Here is an 18,691-nt window from a genome sequence, read left to right as displayed (position 1 = left end):
TTGTGTGTATATTTTCATAGGGTGAGTCCCACATGCACACCCCACCATACACATGCACCCACATCCCCCCTCTCACTGCCATCTACTCAGACCCCCTCACACACCCCAGCCACCCTAATCCCACTCACAGCCACCCACAAACCCCATACCCACCCACACCCCACATATCCACACACACCCACATGTTCCCACACCCTGCCTCCCCCACACTCCACATACCTACACGCCAACAGCCCCCCACAAACCTATACCCACGTCCCCCACAATGTACAAGAGTAAGACTTAATTTTAAGCTATTGTGCAATCCCCTCTGTACACTATACAAATGCACGTAAATCAGGACAGAAATATTTTTTGAAATCAAATTAACGAATGTTGTCGATGTTTGATTTTTAGAATATAATTTGGTATTTTTCTGGTTCTGAGATGTCAAAACCCCTTGCTGAAAGGAGTATATCTGGAAGCAAGGGGAGGGCCTTCTGGTGGCAAAGGTCAGAGGTTAGGGGGTGGAACTTCCAGTCACAAGACGGTGACTAGAGGGGCAGGGCCCCTGTCAAGGGGTGGGGCTACCCATACAGCCCTTGACAGCTTGCCAAGCTCAGTAAGTGGCCCTCCGCTCAAAATGATTTCCCGCCCCTGATTTGTAGTCAGTGGGTCTACATAAACATGAATCTGCTGGCCCTGGTTAGGTCCACCGTTAGCCTGCCCCTAGTTCTGCATGTGTCCATGAACATAGGCCCTGTGTCAGACTCTGAGTGTGCGGTGAAAGTGCACGTGTTTCACTCCTAGAAAACCTTTAGTTTATTTTTGAGGTCAGCGAACGGAGTTATAATTTCGAAAAGCAGACCACAGATTAAAAACTGACCAAGGAAGCCTTTCATTTGTGTTTCTTAAAAGGAGCTTTCAGAGTGAAAGGAGCATTAAACCATGTGGTCTAGTAGACCGCCTTCATTTTTCCTGTGATGGCACTTTAACTTAGGTTTTTGAGGATTCATCTGCATGCAGTAGCAGTGGATATGCCTCTATGGAAAAGGCAGCTAAAATGAAAAATAATAATATCAAACAGGCATTTGATTCTTAATTTTTGGTTTTTAAATTCAGTTTTAAATGTTCAGAATGAGTGCTAGTGATGGGTATAACGAATGCCTAGCTTATGCCCACAGAATAATTCTGAATTTAAAGTACCCAGAAAATGTGCTTGTGTCTTTTCATTCCATCCAGGAAGCGCACACACCAACTGCTGAAACTTCCTTAGCCTGACGAAGGGTTTTTGAACTCGAAAGCTTGCTTAATAACTATTCTCCAAGTATTTGGGTTGGTCTAATAAAAGATATCAAATTCACCCAAGGAACCTTGTCTGCCTTGTGTATTGAGGCACTTTGGAGCATATACAAGGAATAGCAATGGGTGCAGTAAGAAACCTTGGATGGTTTTGACCTGCAAGTTGCAGAAGGGTAGTCCTGCCTGGTGGGAATCTCTGGGAAGGAGAATTGTTGAATAGCTGCTGTAGAGGGCACTTGTTCCCTCCAAATGCTGTGGGTTGCAATGGTGTAAAATCCTACTAAAGTAACAGTTTCTATGCTGCTCAGTGGGACTAGGTAGTTGCAGATGGAGAAACCAATGGTGGAACAAACATACTCAAATAAAGAACAGCGACTCTGCAATGCCTTGCAGGCCCATGTTTTTGTGACTTGTTTTAGGTCACTGGCATTCCTACACATCCTTCAGGCAATTAAGTTGGGCTCTTCATCTGGCATAAAGCACAAAGCTTGTTTTTTTTTCCCAAAGCAAAGATAATATTTTCAGTCTAAGGCAGTGATTCTCAGATAGGGTGCTGTGGCACTGAGGCATGCCTTGAGACCCCTGTTGTGGGGCACTGTGCAATACTAACCCTGTTAGGTGCGCAAATCTGGTTCACAAAGAAAACCCATTCAAATAGGAGTGCATAGTATTAAGAACCTTCTGATCTTGTTGTGCCCCTTTTGCGTTGCAAAAAAAGAATTGTGTTGTTATTTTTCTCTAGTCAAAACTATTTAAAACTAAGCTGGCATTTTTGAAGGGGTGCTTTCAGTCTAAAAAGGTTGAGAACTACTGGTCTGGGTCCTCATGTCTGCTGCACACTTTTGGGAAGCTGCTGTCAGCTATGTGGCAGGAATACTTGGGTATAAATGTCTTGGGCAGCTAGTGCTTTTATTATCATGTGATCCAAACCTGTTCAGAGCAGATTTAGAAGCTGTGTAGGTACACATGTTCTTTTACGTTATCTTTACTAGCAGTAGAGTTGTCACAAATAGTGAAATGGTGGGAAATTTAAAGAAAAAAAAGACATAAGCAAAGCCAAATGTAACACCATCTTCTTGTGCATGTGTTTGTTATGGTATCACTTCTTTTGTAATAAGAGACAAATTCCATTTTATTTAAATCCAGCATCTGTTGGTTTCTAATTAATTCTGCATAACGTTTCCAACCCCTTCCCCCCAAGTTATGAAACACTTGCTTAGAGTATCATACTATTCAGAGACTTTTTAATGCAAGACCAGGCTGCCTGGAAACAAATTGGTTTTGATGAAGAAGTTTACCTAGCTGGTTGGTGACCATCAGCAAAGCACCTGAATTAATAAGCTCAAAGTAACATTTCCTTGTGGTTCAGGCTATTTTCTTTTCTCTTGTTCAATTCCCAATAAACAATACTTCCACCCATCCAATATATGCTACATATGCCGATAAATCACTATTTGCATTTTGAGGCAGAAAGCCATATCTTTATGTTTTTGTAACTGGAGCACTTTTTAATATTTGATAGCTTATTTTTTCTTTTGTTCCTTCTCTTCTATAGTCCTTCTAATATATATTCCTTTCCCATGACCTTGCATATTAGCACTGCTCCTTGCCTTCCTAAAGCTTTTATGATCTCATAATATTAATTATAAATATTACAGGAATTGGTAGCTTCAGTACTTTTGTTCACCACTAATCTGTTTAGTTCTGAAGAATGGGTTGATAGTACTGCAGGTATCATCACATGAGGAAAAAGGGGTTAGTAACTGGTTTTATCAAAATGCCATCACCTTTCTGCTACTGAAATGTAGGTAACATTTGCAATGAAAGTGAAGATAAGGGAAGTTGTAACTGAAGTGCAGTATCTCAAAAATAAGCATGCTCAAGTTTATCTTAACAAATTTTCTTTATGCTGAATTGTGCGAGGGAGGATCCAGAAAACTTCTGGTACAAATCTGACCTTTGCTCAAGAATGAATCAGCTGATACATGCATATGGCTGCTAATAATTCTATTGTACTTTGGCATAGAAGGTACAATAGCTTTGGCTCGAGCCAGACATTTATGATTAAATGCTTATGATTAAACTGTGGTAAGTTGGATACAAATATTGGAACATATTAGTTAGAGCCTTTAATATCCATGCTCTTGCCAGTCTGCCTTACAGTCTTGTTTAACATTTGCATGGATTCTGCCTTACAGATTTTTGGACAATATTTTTTAGGGTTAAAATGACTTCTTTTCTATTTAATTATACTTCAATGGGAACAATTACTTATGTTTGAGAAAATTAAGAACTATAAGATACTGTAACATTTTCTGTAAGGAAGGGCATGAACTTTTCTTGCTCCTAATGCAATATTAAGAAAATTACAGCTTGACCCTCTTTCAGAAGTGTTATAGTATTTGACTTATGTACTCTAACTGATTATCTTATCTCCACTTATTCTAAAAGGCAGCTTAAATATTTAAAGCAAAGAAAACAACAATCAGTGTGATCACTTGCATGACTTTTATCGTGGTCAAACTGGCATTGTTTAAATGTTGGTTACTGTTCATTATCAAAATGGTGTATGTACCATTAACCTGCTAAACCTCATTGAAAGATCTCATTCTTTCATGATTCATTGAACACCATTAGCCCAGTTTACTTGGGGAAGCTTGTACATAATCACATGAAAGGTCCTCTCCTTAGTGCTGAGAGATCAAGTGGCATTGTTGCATGCTGTGTAGATATCTCTTGGTTTAAATTTTTTTAGGGATGTTTGCAAAAACAAAATGGCCAGGATTTACTTTGATAGCATGCAATGGTCAGTCGCAGCTCAGTGGGACCCGTTGCTGGAGAAATGTGAATGTTGCTGGTCAAGAATGCAGCGTACAGGCGGAACTGCGAGAGGAAGCAAGCACAATGCTTTGCCCACAGTGGGCTCTACCCACTTCCTTGCTTTCATTATGACAAAATCAGCTCAACTTATGGAAGAGGGATTGAAGTGTATTTCCTCTCTCAAACTTCTCAGCATTCAAAAGGGGAAAGTTTTCCTGAAAATATCACCTTGATGGCTGGGCTACTCCAATCTGCAGCATTTCAAAAAGAGCAAAAAATCAGTGAATTTTTCAGTGCTCTGAAACCTAGTCCTCTCCCCCCACTCTCCAGCAGCTTACCCTAACTTTCTTCCTTCTTCAGAGAGAATCAAGCTGGAAAGAGAAATATCTGCAAGTGCACCAAGGTGTTTCCGAGATCACTTGACTACCCTGATTTTTCCTTCTTTTCTCTGTATAGCTAGAACAGGCCAATCTTGTCTGCCGTGGGGTGACAAAGCTCAGCATCTTAGAAAAGCTGTACGATAGCTCCCTGGAGGCAGTTTCCAAATTCCTGTTTGCTCTACAGAATATGAAGTGAAACTCCATGGACTCCTACAATTCAATTCCCTTTGTCCCCCATTTAATTGGCTTTTACCTTCTTCAGTGAGAAGCTTTTGGGAACTTCGAGATCCCTGGTGGGACACTTCTTTCCTCTTTTGTAGCAGCCCCCTTTCTTACCCAGAGGATTAAAATGGAAGCCAGCCAACATTCAGTGAACGAGAAATAGGTGCTAAAACTGGACTGTATTGATAGAATAGATGGGCCCTAAAGTAGAGTCTGGATCTTGGAGACTAATTGTCCCTGAATGGAGAGAACCTTCTTTGAAATTAGTTTTCTTAAGAATTGGGGTCTTTCGATCTGAGTTTAGTACAGAATCCTGCTTTAGAGCTGTTACTTCAGTAGGTTTTTTAAAATTGGGTTGCATGTCACACGCACCCTTAAATTTCAGAACAGCAAATATACGAATGCTTCCATTGCAGACTTTACATCCCAAGGAGGAAGTCTTGCATCGTCTCATAAACTGTGAACCACCATCTTTTCAAGGCGCAACATTTCTGATTACAAAACACTTGCAAGGATACTGGCCGCAGGGTCCTGGTTATTGAGCTATGTTGTCTGTTCCACCAGACCCCTCTGAATAAGTTTGTGGAATTCTGTTTTAGTCATGGCTTTGAAGTAGTTTGACTCTTCAAAATGGTTAACAGCCTTGTATTTCAGGGTTATTTTGGTTCTAGGTAGGATCACTCTATCCTAGCAGTAGCTTTTTGTGGGCAGAGAGGACATACAGTGCAACAGCTGTAGCTTGCTGGGCTGAAACCTCTCCATATGAGACTGAATCTAAAGATCCTCTGTAACTTGCATTTCTGTGTCTCAGTGGGTGCCGCTTTAAAGAAGAGTTCCCCCTATTGTGGCATTAGCAAATTCTTTAAGATAGAATAGTGATCTTGAAGCATGCTTAATTAAATTACAGTTGATGAAGTCGGTGAAAACTGGAAGCCATTTCCTTTGGTGGTAGGGAGCCTAATTTGTTAATTTTTACAGAGGGTTTCTTTAAGGCAAGAGGGGAATATTTCTCTTCACGGGGACTATACCTGTTGCTCACAGCACCCCTGCCAGCAGTGGAAGTCCAAGCGCTATACTCTTCAGCAGAACATGGTTTTGGTGAGATCATGCTCTGTGTAACTTGCTCTAAGTAATGTGTAACTTTTTTATTCTTACCTGAATGAAGTGCATCAACTGCAACATTTTCTCTTAAATTGGGAAAGAATTTAGCCTTTATTTGCTCCTGTCTCTTTCCATGTAATTGGTTTAACATTAATACAACTGAAGAAACTTGATGTGCTCAGAACTAGAGACAATCATGTAAGGAAGGAAATGAAGCCTTGCAATGAAGGTTATAGTAGCAACATAACCTTATTGTGTAAAGCTAGTTCATTGCCTTGCTCAAGGGGGGGTGCATGACATGAAAAGAACAGTGTTTTATAAAACTAGAAGAAGTCTGATGTTAACTTCAAATGTACATGCACCACATTTCAAAATGGTTGACACAAGCATGCAAGTATTCAAACAGTTTTGCTAGGCGCGTGTTTATTTTTGAAAACTATGTACTTAGGAGGAAAACGTTAAATTTTGACTGTAGGTGTTTGCTGAGTTATGATTAAGTCATTGCTTGCTTTGTCACAGCTGGAATGATTTGCAGATTGCCTGGTTCAACAACAGTCAGCTTCCACTCCTTTGATTTCAGTGCAAGTTTTTTGTTTTCAGAAGAAAAAATGCTACTGTTGGAATTTCCTTTCTGAACTTTCTAGAATCGTAAAGTCATCAATTCAGTTGATCTGATGCTACACAAACTCCAAACTTACATTGCCTCCATACTATGGTGTAATTTAAATAGCCTGAAATTGAAATTTTGTTTCTAAATTTTCTTTATATAGCTTTCTTTGTTAAACTGTTACATATCTAGTATTGTTTTGTTCTAATATGCATCAGGCAACTTAAGGTTGCATAATAATGTGGAAAATGATGTTTCTCTTGTAGGTTCACCTCTTTCTTCCTTATGGCAGACACTTGCAGTTTTAAAATCCGTTCTTTGTGATCTCTCTTTACTTCATTTCTAACAGCTCTTCCCATGCCTTGTCTCCTTTCAAATAGGCCCCAGGCATGCTTGGAACTAAAGGTCCCCTATATTAAAAATGGGTAACATGGAGTAACTTTCTTTATATCTGTGGGAAATTAGACTAAAATTGCTATGGATGAAAATGATTCTTACACTTACTAAGATAACGGTCCTGTTGTCTAGAGCAGTGCTTCTCAGACTATCTGATGTGGCGGACCAGCAATTTTTTTTCCAGTGGGCGAGGGACCGGTGCCTGGTTCAGCCAGTGCCAGCAACTGCGTGTAACAGCGCTACACAAATGCACGACCGGCTGTTGCTTTCTCTTTCCTCACCTTGCATGACATGACGTCACCTGGAGTGTTGGAACGTATGAACTGTGGTGCTATGACATATCAGTGTTATGCTTCTGAAAATATATTTCTTTCTTTCCTGGCAACTCACAGACTGGCGACCGGTGGCTCGTGGACCGGCACTGGTCCGTGGACAACCACTTTGAGAAGCACTGGTCTAGAGAGACTGTTACAAGTTCAGTGGTTCAGACTGGTGAGATGAGAGATCAGGGAAGTCTTGCCTGTCAACCTGGTTTCTCCATTGTAGCCGAGGAGCGGTCTTCCCTCTTCATCAAGTGAGGATAGATTTCTTTCCTTGTCTCAAGCTTACCTACACTTGGAAGGTTTTTGCTCCAGTAGCTTTTCTGACAAACTTTGCAAGTGAAGGTGCAGTTGGTGCCAGCTGAAGCGTTATTTTGCCAATCTTGATTATTCATTTCAGGGGACTGGGTTAAAAGGATTTTTTGCAGGTGTGCATGCATCTGCAGGGGTGTTTGCTCCATATCTTTGTTGGCTGAGGTGTGACTTCTTTAATACTTCTTTCTGACATACGTCACCTTACAAAACTGAATTGCTGACCAAGCTTCCCTTGTCATTTTTACTGTGCCCTTCCTGTGTGGCTTTCTGCTGTGATCCCAAGACAAAGATGCTTATAAAGTGCATTTGGGGATAACTTTTATTATTTGCAAGCAGTGCAGTTAGGCATTTTTGGAGGCTGTAAATGCAGTTTCACAGAACTGGTTCATACCGAGTCTTTGTATTCCTTCACTTTGGGTAGGGACAAAAATTACTCATGAACTGGTATATGGGTTCGGAAACTGGTTCAAATCTGTACCACAGCAGAAGTTCAGTGCACATAAACTGCTTTCAAAATGGCTGAAACCAGTTTAAAATAAACTTGGATTGATGTAGTATCAGACGTAACTGATTTAGGTTAAATCAGTTTATTGAACTTCTGTCCCAGATCTCCAGATTTAAGTTTTTAACTCGCAGTCCCCCAGCATCTCAAGATACTTTGCTCTGCCCCTGCAGACTCCCCCCCGCATGGTGGGCAGGCTAGCCTTGGCCCAAGCTGTCTACTCCAGCAGAACAGAAGGGGTGCTCAAGCGCCCCCCAGCTTCTGGTCTGGGCCACTGCATGCATGTGGCTGCATTTCCAGAATCAAATGTCTGTTCACTTGCTTATTGGTTCAATCTGTGCAGACTGAATTGATTCAGTGTTGGGCTTTTTGACTGTGTTTACTTAACCAGGATGTTCGCTTAAAACAATATCTTTGTTTAATAGTTCTAGGCTTACCTTATGCTTGTATGAAGTATTAACTTGTACTGCTTCTTAAAGATGTGAGTTTAGGATATTGATTTATTGGCAGCAGGTCAGACTACTGGTATGTCTCTGTTCAGAGCAATAAACTTATGTTCATCTATTTTTGAACAGGAGGAAAGAAATAGTGGTATAGGCTAGGCAGTGATGTTATTTTGTACTGAAGTAGCACCTAGATGCCTCCATCATAGGTGAGGACCTCTTCAAGCTCAGGGATATTTGGTAATCTGGATGCACCAGATAATCAGAGAGAAGCACAGGAAAACGGTACTGGTTCACATGAGCAACAGCAGTCTTGCAGCTTACCCAACTGCGTAGCCAGAGGGTGCGTCGACATGTGCAACTGAGACAAAAAAATAAACTCTGGAGCACTTTGAACTGGAGTGAACTGATCCTAGGTGCAGCATCTACATGTGCTCCCAGGCAGCAGCACTCTTGAACTGGGGCAGAGTATGCCCAGGTTGGCAGGGGGTATGGAGGATCATCCCTAGGCGGCAGCGTCAAGCTGCAGAGGGGCTAGCTGGGGCACAAGGGTGCAGAACCTGCGGAGCCATCTGCCTAGGTGGGAGCCAGGAGTCTGGCCCCCACCCGGTCACTGTCCTACACGTGTGTTTCAATGCAGTCAAGTACTCTGCTGTAAGATAGTACTGTCCCCAACAGTGCTAACCTGTGGTGCAGTTAATTAATCTACTGGTGCACATGTTGGCTGTGACACTTTACTGCAGAGTTAATCAGTCAACTCTGCAATAAAGGGCACACGTATTTGCACCCAGAATCAGGTTTTTGTAAGCCTTTGAACAGACGGACCTTGGAATTCTGTCTGTAAAAGCTGAAGTGGTGTAAGTTTGGTCCAGAAGTGGTAGACTTGGAGGTGGGATAAAATGGCATGAAGGTCTTTCAGGCAGAGGGCTTTTAAAGGTTCCCTCTGTTACCAAGGAGATCATGTTAATTGTGGGGTGGGTAGGTAATTTGAGAGAAGGATCATTCCTTCACCAGTTAGTAATGGCTGACGTTGGTTATGTTCACCCAGGCATACTGTTGTAAGGAAGCTTTTTCTCAAAAGTGGGAAGGCCACTTGCCTGTTAAAGTAAATCCAGGAAAAGGAATAACTGCTGCAAAAGCCTGTTTCACCTAACTGGGATTAATACTTCAGAGACTGAATTCCTTCATTTCTTCTGTGTGTGTTTTGAAATTCCATTGTGTCAGCTAGATATACAGAATGCTAAATATTTTCCATAAAAACCTTTAATTTCTGGTGTGGTTTTTCTTTTAACCGTTGGACATTCCTTGCATTGGTATCAGCATACAGAAATTCCGGCTCTGAAATATTTTAAACCCTTTTATTTGTCTAAAATGATAGTATGGTATAATTTGTTTAACAAAATAATAGCCTTCACTTTGTGTATGTACAATTAGTTTTGCTGCATGGTAGTGTCTGGGTAGCTTCTTTTGGATTCAGTCTACCTTGAAAAGTATGTCTTGCTCTTAAGATTTTTCTCTTAGTTCATGGGATTTAGTGACTTTTGTTCTCCTTTTTACCAAATCCATTTCTTAATCTTCTTCTCAAGGAAACCTAGTGAAAATAATTTTCTGCATGATGAGTATAATATATGTATATAAAAGCAGCAAAGATATATAAAAAGCAAGTTTGGAAGCAGTGTGTAATTGTGTGCAGCTTTAGGGTGTGGCTTTCCTTCATTTGGATTCCTTTCCAGTTTCCATTAGTAATCACGCGCACTTTTTTTTTCTCTCTGTAGGGCAGATTTCCCTTGGTTTATGGGAAAGAGAGGAAGAGAATTATACAGTCTGAACAAGGAATTGTTATCTAAGGGGGGGTGGGGAAGTGTCTGATGAAACTAATAAAAAGAAATGTTGATAGATGAGAAGCTTCTTGCTATGGATCGTAAATAGTAGTATTTTTCCCTAAAACTGTCTTTTAGTTTTTGTCTTTGAACAAAATGAAACCTGTCTAATAGTATGCTGCTATGAAGAATCTTTGTTTCACAAATAAGTTATTTAGTTTTGTGAAGATTGATTTATGTATGTGCACTTTTAAGCTGTCATATTTCTTGATCATAGCCTATGTAGACATCTTCCATGCCAGTTCCAAAAAGCAAGATTATAGCACACACATTTAAAATAAATATAGTAACTCTTCTGCTTCTTTCAATAATCTGTTAAGGGAAAATGCATATTAGTTACAATAATACATGTTGATCTGTGTTAAACAGTGGAGGTAAAAGCTAGAATAACTGGCTTGAAAACTTTATTTATGAACTAAAACCTTGTGTCAAGGTATGTGCTAAATATTTATGAGTGTCTTGGGTTTTTTTCTTGTTTTTTTTCCCCTTGCCAAACAATTGTAAGCAGGTGTTGATTCTCTTAATTGGTAATGTTGCCCCATGTAGAGAGAGATGATGAGGTGAGGCAGCCTCTTGTGAATTCAATTGCTATGGTAACAGTGGTAATGCTCTTTGAGTGCTTTTGGCGATAAGCCTAGCAAAAACTTGAGAAAATACTGTATCCTTATGAACTTGAATTGTATCAGTAGGTTAAATTTATAGTTATGGGATTTTTTTTTCCAGGTATGGGAGATTAGAAACAGCATTCATGTCCAAAGACTGCCAGTGCATGCACAGTTGTAAGGGACTGAAGAGGTGACTTGTCACAGCCCAGGTTTTTTTGTTTTTTTTTATTTAAAAAAAAAAAAATTATATTGATGCAACTTTCAGGTCATAAAACTTTAAAGACAGGTAGGATATGCAAAGGTTTGGGTAGTGTGTGACCACTGTCTTCTCTGAAAGCAGTTTGGCTTTGTTGTCCCTGGTAATAGCAAAAGGAGGGTTGTGTGTATAAAATTGTGATATGGGAATTTTTGTTCCTTTATTTAGACATATTAATATCTCATTTATCTAATTATTTTGTGTAACCTACCTGCTTTATTAAAATGGAAATATAGCTAGTTAATCAGTTAACAATTGCTCATCTATCACATAATGAAAATCAGCTGATACTTGTATATCAGATGAAGTACATAAGCTACTGCTGGCCAAACATAATGACTGATTCCAGCTCAAGGCAGATAACTGTATTTCTAACAAGAAGCATGTGGAGGAATAACTCACAGAGGGTGCTTTGTTACCTAGATTACAAGTAACCTTGTGGGTAGGCTACTCATAAGAGGCAGAAACAGGTGTACAGCCCAACTTTTTGTCTGCTTGCACCTTAAAACATGAGAACAGACATTTATTCCAAAGTCTATCTGGCGACCCACAATGGTACAACATAAATTCTTACCTATACTGGCTGGGGAGACTCGAAGTAGGAGGAGGATGGCACACAGATTGGCATCAGGCCTTCTTGAATTTGCTGAGTTCTGCACATTTTCCCTCCAGCCTATGCCCAATAATTATAGATGGGTGGTTTTAATATTCTAATAAGTTACCTTTGGTTGGTTTTATTTAAGTTGGTTTTGTTTCACTGAAACTTTGGAACTAGACTGAACCAAATATTTTGTGTACTTGGAAGGTATCAATTATTTGGGATTTATATCCTTGGGAAAGAGGGAGAGATTTTATACTTTGTTTAAATGATGTCTTCTAAAAGAATTTTTGTGTGGCCCTTGATTCGATTGGTTTGGCACTGTTCTCAGGGAGGTCCAATGCCCCATCACAATCAACAGGCGGTGGGAATTTTAGGAGCAGGCTGTTGGAGGGATCACAACCCCTTACTACCTGATAGGTCGGGCTTGTGCTTCATGGTTCATGGCCTGCCCTCTAGCCCATAAGGGCAGGCACTGCGGAAAGGCAGTGTTTCCCAGTCAAGAGGTAGATCTTCTGATATCAGATAAATCTTTATTTTATTTTGGGAAACATTTAATTGCATGTCTTGATAGTAAGTGTCCATATCTTGGATTAATATAAAACAATATGCTTTTAATGGCCTTGTATATCTGCAGGTTGGTGTTTCCTAGTAGTTTGACGCTCAAAACATTTATGTAAAAAAAATAACAAACATTCTAATTCCAAATTTCTTACATGCTATATATACCAAGTTCTAGATTAAGAAATGGCAGGCCTACATTATCATAATCAGTAACCTTACTAACGCATTTGAAAATAATCCAGCTGTCCAAAAACTACTTCTGGAATGTATCATCGGGGACAAAATAATATTAGTAGCCGAGGTTGGAAGCAATTTTCTTATTAGCTAGTATTAATAACTAATTATATAGTGAGTGCTCAGGGGCAATTGTAACAGGTTGTTTCCATCCTTACTTCTAATGGGAAGGCCTACTACTGTATTTGGGAGGATATTAGAAGGGCAGCTAGATGACTACCTTGGGCTGAGCTATGGGGAAAATAATTGAAGTAAAAACGATTGAAGTCAAATTTAATTAGATGCATAGGAAATGGGCAAAGGGATTTGATTTATGTTGTCAGTATGTAGGGGAAAAGTGGGCATTCTTTGAAAGCAGTCCTGCTACTTATCATTCTTAATCCCACAAGAAAGATGACCCAGGCGTATATTTTATTCTCAGCCATGTGAAAATTGGTGAACTTAAAAATTGCTACTCCAGAGAACACTGTCAAAGTGCTGAATGTTATGAAGTTTTGACACCAAAGTAATTCCATTCTGCACTGGAAAATGATTAGAGGAAATGCTTATATCAGGTTCATTGGACTACATTTTCTTCTTAAAGAGCAGAGTCTGTGAAGGATACTGGTGATTTAGTCCAGTGTTTCCAGTCTGTTCTGAGGTTCTTCAATTGAGAGAATACCCTTTTCAGGCAGGACAGATATGAATCCCTCATGTACTAACAGAAAAATAAGCACTTTCTTTCACAATTGAAAATGTGCCTACTAGAGAGTATGTAGTAAGATCAGTGAAGTGATAAACTGTCCCTTTTTTAATTTTGTGTTTTTAATTTTTAAATTTTTATTTTAGGTTACAATGTGTTGAGGAGTATTAATCAAATGAATGATTTGACCTAAAAGTGAGTTTGAGCTCGATCTTGGTATCAATGTTGTTGTTATATTTTATAACATATTGTGTGTGTGTGTGTGTGTGTGTGTGTGTGTGTGTGTGTATGTATATTATGTGTGTACATATATTTTATATGTAGGGATCCTGGTTTTCTCTGATTTAAAAAATCAGAAATTCTGTTTAAAAAAAATGCAAATTCTCTGAAGTAACCCCCCCTTCCCCCAAATCTGTTATTAAAATGAAAGGCCCCTCTCTTCTTCCCACCCCCCACAGCCCTGCTGGTGCTCCTTACCCAACTCCCCCAGCCTCCTCCAGCCCTGCTGAAGGGGGCCCCCAGCTGCCAGGTCTACAGGGCCAGCTGCTGCAACCTCTTCTCCCTTTCCCCCCCCGCCTGCTGCAGGCTCAGGACTGGGGCCAGCTCCCTGCCGCTAGGCACACTCCTTGGCGGGGGGCAGAGAGGGCCTGTGCCCCCAAGATCTCTGCACAGGCAGGCTGCCCACTGTGGGCTCGGGCTCCCATCCTGCTTCCCTCCTCCAGGGCCTCCACAGCCCAGCAGGTATAACCTGGCACTGCAGGGAACAGCAGGGCTGTGCGGGGATCTCCTTGCCTCTGCAAACTCTATTGTGCCCTGGCAACACGTCCTGTGTGTGTGTGGCAGCAGCAGGGGTGGCAGCGCAGAGTTGTTCCCCTTACTGCAGCAGCACAAGCAGGAAACACGTCGCCAGGGCAGTGCGGAGCTCACAGCATCAACGAGCTTCCCATGTGGCTCCGTTGTTCCTTGCTGTGCCGGGTCACACCTGCTGGCCCACAGCCCTGTCCCACTCCCTGCTGGAGCCCTGTGGTTGCTCATTGTGTCTCTGGGCACCAAGCCCCATGCACTACCAGCTGGGCTGCAGCCCCAGCCCTTCCCAGCTCTCTCTCTCTCCTTCTCTATGGGGGCTTCAATCCCCACCCACTGCCACTTACCTGTGGGAGCTGCTCTCTGGGCTGCCTGGTGGCCATGTGCATGTACATGCATATAGTGCCCCTGCCTGACCGGCCTCCACCCACTCCCTCCCAGCCTACTGCAGGCTGGAACTCTGCCCACCTGCAGAGAGCTCTCTGCAAAACTGCAAAGTCTACAGGTTACTGTGCTAAAATGAGAAACCTGCCTTTTCCTCCAGTAAAAGGGGAAATCTGCGTCTTTCTTCATTTTCCTGTTGGAAACGGAAAACCCGGATCCCTGTCTGTCTGTCTATATTATAACAATATTATTAGTTTATGTTATAACATGTTAAGGGATTGCAGGCCAAGCCCTGCGAGGAGAGACTAGGGCACCTGGACCTCTTCAGCCTCTGCAAGAGAAGGTTGAGAGGCGACCTTGTGGCTGCCTATAAATTCAACATGGGGGCACAGAAGGGAACTGGTGAGGCTCTACTCACCAAGGCGCCCCTGGTAGTTACAAGAAATAATGGCCATAAGCTAGCAGAGAGCAGATTTAGATTAGACATTAGGAAGAACTTTTTCACTGTTAGAGGGGCCAAAATCTGGAATGGGCTCTCAAGGGAGGTGGTGCTCTCCCCTACCTTGGGGGGTCTTCAAGAGGAGGTTAGATAAGTATCTGGCTGGGGTCAGCTGAACCCAGCACACTTCCTTGCTTATGCAGGGGGTCAGACTCGATGATCTATTGAGGTCCCTTCCGACCCTAACATCTGTGAATCTGTGTATATTATCAGGAACGAAAATGTTGCTAGAGTTCCTGGATATTATATTTTTAATTGTCCTAATAATGGGAAAACAATTGCATCTTTCTGTTGTATTGATGTAGCATTTTTTTTTTAATGTCTGCATGTCAAATAATACAAGTCAGGGGTGAGCAATTATTTTGGCTGGAGGGCCACTTAATGAATTTTGATGAGCTGTTGTGGGCTGCGAGGGTACACCCTTTGTCAAACTGCTAAACCCTACCTGACAGGTGCCCTGTCCCCAATCGCCATCTTGGGACCAGAAGTGTTCATGTCCCATGGCAGGAAGGGGGCAACCTTTGCCACTGGAAGTCCCTGCTCTTGTCCCAGAAGTACTCTAGGGGTGCGGGGGGAGGAGGGTGCTGTCTTGGAACCAGAAGTCCCACCCTGTCTCATGATCTATGACCTAAGAAGGCCAACCCACCCAGTACCAAGCCTTGCCCCATTTCCCTGCTGACACATGTGGCTCCCTGGATTTGGTGTGGAACTGTGCGCCACTGGGGGGCTCTGCCTGCTGTGGGCCATGAGTGCCCCAAGGGGCTGCTGCTGTATCCCCTACTTCTCCCCCAACCCCCTTCTCACCATCGCTTCCTGCCATCTTCAGCCCTGCACTCCCAACCTCTGGTGCTGCTTCCCCTTCCTACCTGCTGCATGGAGCACTGCAGCAGGGACAGGAGCAGGAGCTGCTGGAGGTGGGTGGGGGGAGCCAAGCAGTTCCCAGGGCAGCTGTACTAGCGGCACCAGCAGCCCCACCTGGAAGTTGGGCACCAGCAGCCCCACCTGGAAGTTGGGCACATGGGCTGGACCCAGGGCCCTCCAGCAAGTGAAGGTGGGAGTGGGTAGGGCTCAGCCCCATGCAGAGTGCAGTGGGTTGGGCCAGTTACAATTAACTGGTGGGTGCCTGCCCACAGGCCAGATCCAGTCAGCTGGCAGGCTTTGTCTTGTCCACCCCTGGTGTAAGTGATTCTTCCAAATCATGCTAGATATTGATTTTTTGATCGGGCTTCTTATTTTATGTCTGTCTAAAACATAACTTGCCATGTGATAACCTAAATAACTGTATAAAAACTTCCCTTGACTTTCACAGTGTAGTTTAAACTAAGTCATTAATTGATACTTTCAAGCAAGGTTTACCAGATACTTATGAGAGAAAAAGAAACATATTGTTATCAGTCGACTTGATAATTTATACTAGATGTAGTTGCTTTTAGCTTCTGTTTCCTCCTTTAATGCAAACGAATAAAAACAAAAAGATATTATAAATTCCCATTTTATTTGGAGATTTCTAGCTCATGCAGTAGCTTTTAAGCCCTTTTGTAGAACAAGCTATAAAGTCATTGGAGAGCTGCTTACCTTTTTAAAAGATTCCTTTTAAGTTGATTTGAAGCAAGTGGTGTGCGTTGTAGAGGCTTGTGGTTTCCACAGATGATATAACATGCATGTCAATGGTACTGCATAAAACAATCAGTGCAGTGTGCAAACAAATATACAGCTATTGTACATTAAAGATTACAGTGTTTTGTGATATCCGACTGCAGTTAAGGTCATAAAGTTTCACAGAAACCAGGAGAGTAAAACTTTTAAAGGAATTTGGTTTACAGTAGCTAGGAATCTGTTCTAGGTGGATAGAGCATTATAAATATTTTTCAGCTAAACTCTGTGCATTTGTTTTGGTTAAAATCTGATCTAGCATATCTCCTGTAAACATTTAATTCAATTGGCATTTCAAGTGTGACCAGTGAACATTTTATACTTGATGTTTGAAATGAGGCCACACCTGTGACTTATCTACTACTGTAGCTCCTGTTTGTAAAATCATGCAATTCTGGCTGAAATCATCAACTGCAGTGGTATTGCATCTGGAGATGCTTTGTATCTAAATACTTAATTTTATAAAACATTTCTATTGTAACGGATTTTTTTAAAAAAAAGTTCTGAATAAGATCATACATGTAGCTATAGAAGATTGGATGGAGGAAGAAGCTGAATGCAAAATAGATATACAGTAGCCTTCCTAATTGCACCACAGCTTTGTGGTAGGTGTATCTGGAGGCTGGGGAAAAGGGGGAAACATTTTAAATAGCTTTTATCTTTGAGTTTGTGTTACATAAATAATAGAGAGTCTGATAGCCATGTATTTAGGTGAAGTTAAAAGTAGCCCATTATGAGTTAATATTGGAGTGTTATATACTAGAGATGAGAATTGATATAAAAAAATCAGCTTTACAGGTAATTTTTTTGAGATCTTCAAGTGGGTAAGTATTAAGTTCATGTTCTTGGGAAATTAATCTTTTTTTCCTGCAGTAATAACTTAATCTCATATCGCCAAAGAACATATTTTTTCTGCCCATCCAAACTCCATCTTAACTGGAAGCCAAAACATTACCTTTTTCTCACCTGCAGATTCTGTAATATATAGCCATTTTGATACATTCCCAACTTTGACATTTTTACTTCCAGTTAGGGGGGGGGGGGGGGTGTATAGTCTGGCTGATAACACTCAGGCACTGGTAGCTCTTAAGTAGATGCTTAAAATATGCTTTCTATTTTAAATCTCTATATAGTGAGTAGGGACAACAGTAGAAATAATTTTCATTTGAATGTAAAGCAGTAATTTTGAAATTACTCTGGGCTCTGTTGAAGAACAAAAGCTTCAAAGAAATCTTTTGCCACCTTGAAAATAAATACATCTTAAAGCTTGACATTTATTTCTAAATATAAAAAATATCAGTGTTTGAACTCTGGGGACAATTTAGTTTGGAGTTTAACACTCCTACTTTGATTGGCTTTGCATTAATATTCACAGAAGGGAAGAAATATTAAATTAAGGAATTGCCAGATGCACAGGTATGTATGTGCCTGCAACCCAGCTAGCTTGGCTTTGGAAACTGAGTTTCTTGTAAGGCAAGAGCGAGAAGCCTCAAACAATCTCAGAGGGTGTGTCCACACATGCAAGCACGTGTGCTTGCAGCAGCTCAAATAGAAGCGGTGCAAATTTGAGCCGGGGCTTTTTGCCTCGGCGCACATGCTCTGACATGCACTTTGTTGTGGAGCAAATTGTGCCACTTGGGGAAATATAACCTTGCCTGGCTCCTCCCAGACCTGCAGCCAGGGGGAGCTAGAGCCTGGAGCCAGCACCTGTGCTGTCCCCAGCAGTATAAAGAGCTGCCCTGTCCTGGCCCCATCAGTATAAAAAGTTGTCCTGGCAAGCAGCTCAAGGCTACTCGCTCTCGGGAGCTTCTGGGGCCCAGCCAATTGGTACCTGGGAACACTACCCCTTGTGCCAGCTGGATTGCTGCAGCAGCATCCCAGATCCATTTTTAAAAATACCCCAAAATCCATGTTCTTCCACAGTTGAACGCATGCGCCTGCCCGCCTCGCCCCCCCTTATAGAGACAGAAAGACAGCGATCAGTTGGGTAATGTTTTATTGGTATAATTACAATGTTAAAGTAATTTAGAAGCCTACCAGTGTCTCTATCATCATGAAAAAATAAATTCTAAATACCTATTTGTGTTGATGTGAAAAAAACCAGAAGCGCACATATGATGGGTGTGTGATGGGGGGGATGTGGTG

The 18,691-nt window shown here is 41.6% G+C and overlaps 1 protein-coding gene across 3 annotated transcripts in view; it reads left to right on the top strand.

Moving 5' to 3' along the window:
• GNB1 (G protein subunit beta 1) overlaps positions 1-18,691 on the top strand; it is a 79,815-nt gene that overhangs the window by 2,801 nt on the left and 58,323 nt on the right. The window contains exon 1 of one of the 3 annotated variants that reach the window (XM_025211611.1): positions 7,217-7,381. The exons of 1 other annotated variant lie outside the window; for it this stretch is intronic. The gene's annotated coding sequence lies outside the window, so the exon portion shown is untranslated. Of the gene's footprint in view, positions 1-7,216; positions 7,382-13,352; positions 13,402-18,691 lie in introns of those variants that run through there. One more of the 3 variants, XM_025211609.1, reaches the window with a different exon arrangement.

The sequence above is a fragment of the Alligator sinensis genome, unplaced genomic scaffold (assembly GCF_000455745.1).
Source record: "Alligator sinensis unplaced genomic scaffold, ASM45574v1 scaffold366_1, whole genome shotgun sequence".
Classification (NCBI taxonomy): domain Eukaryota; kingdom Metazoa; phylum Chordata; order Crocodylia; family Alligatoridae; genus Alligator; species Alligator sinensis.
This window is presented reverse-complemented; position numbering and strand designations above follow the sequence as displayed.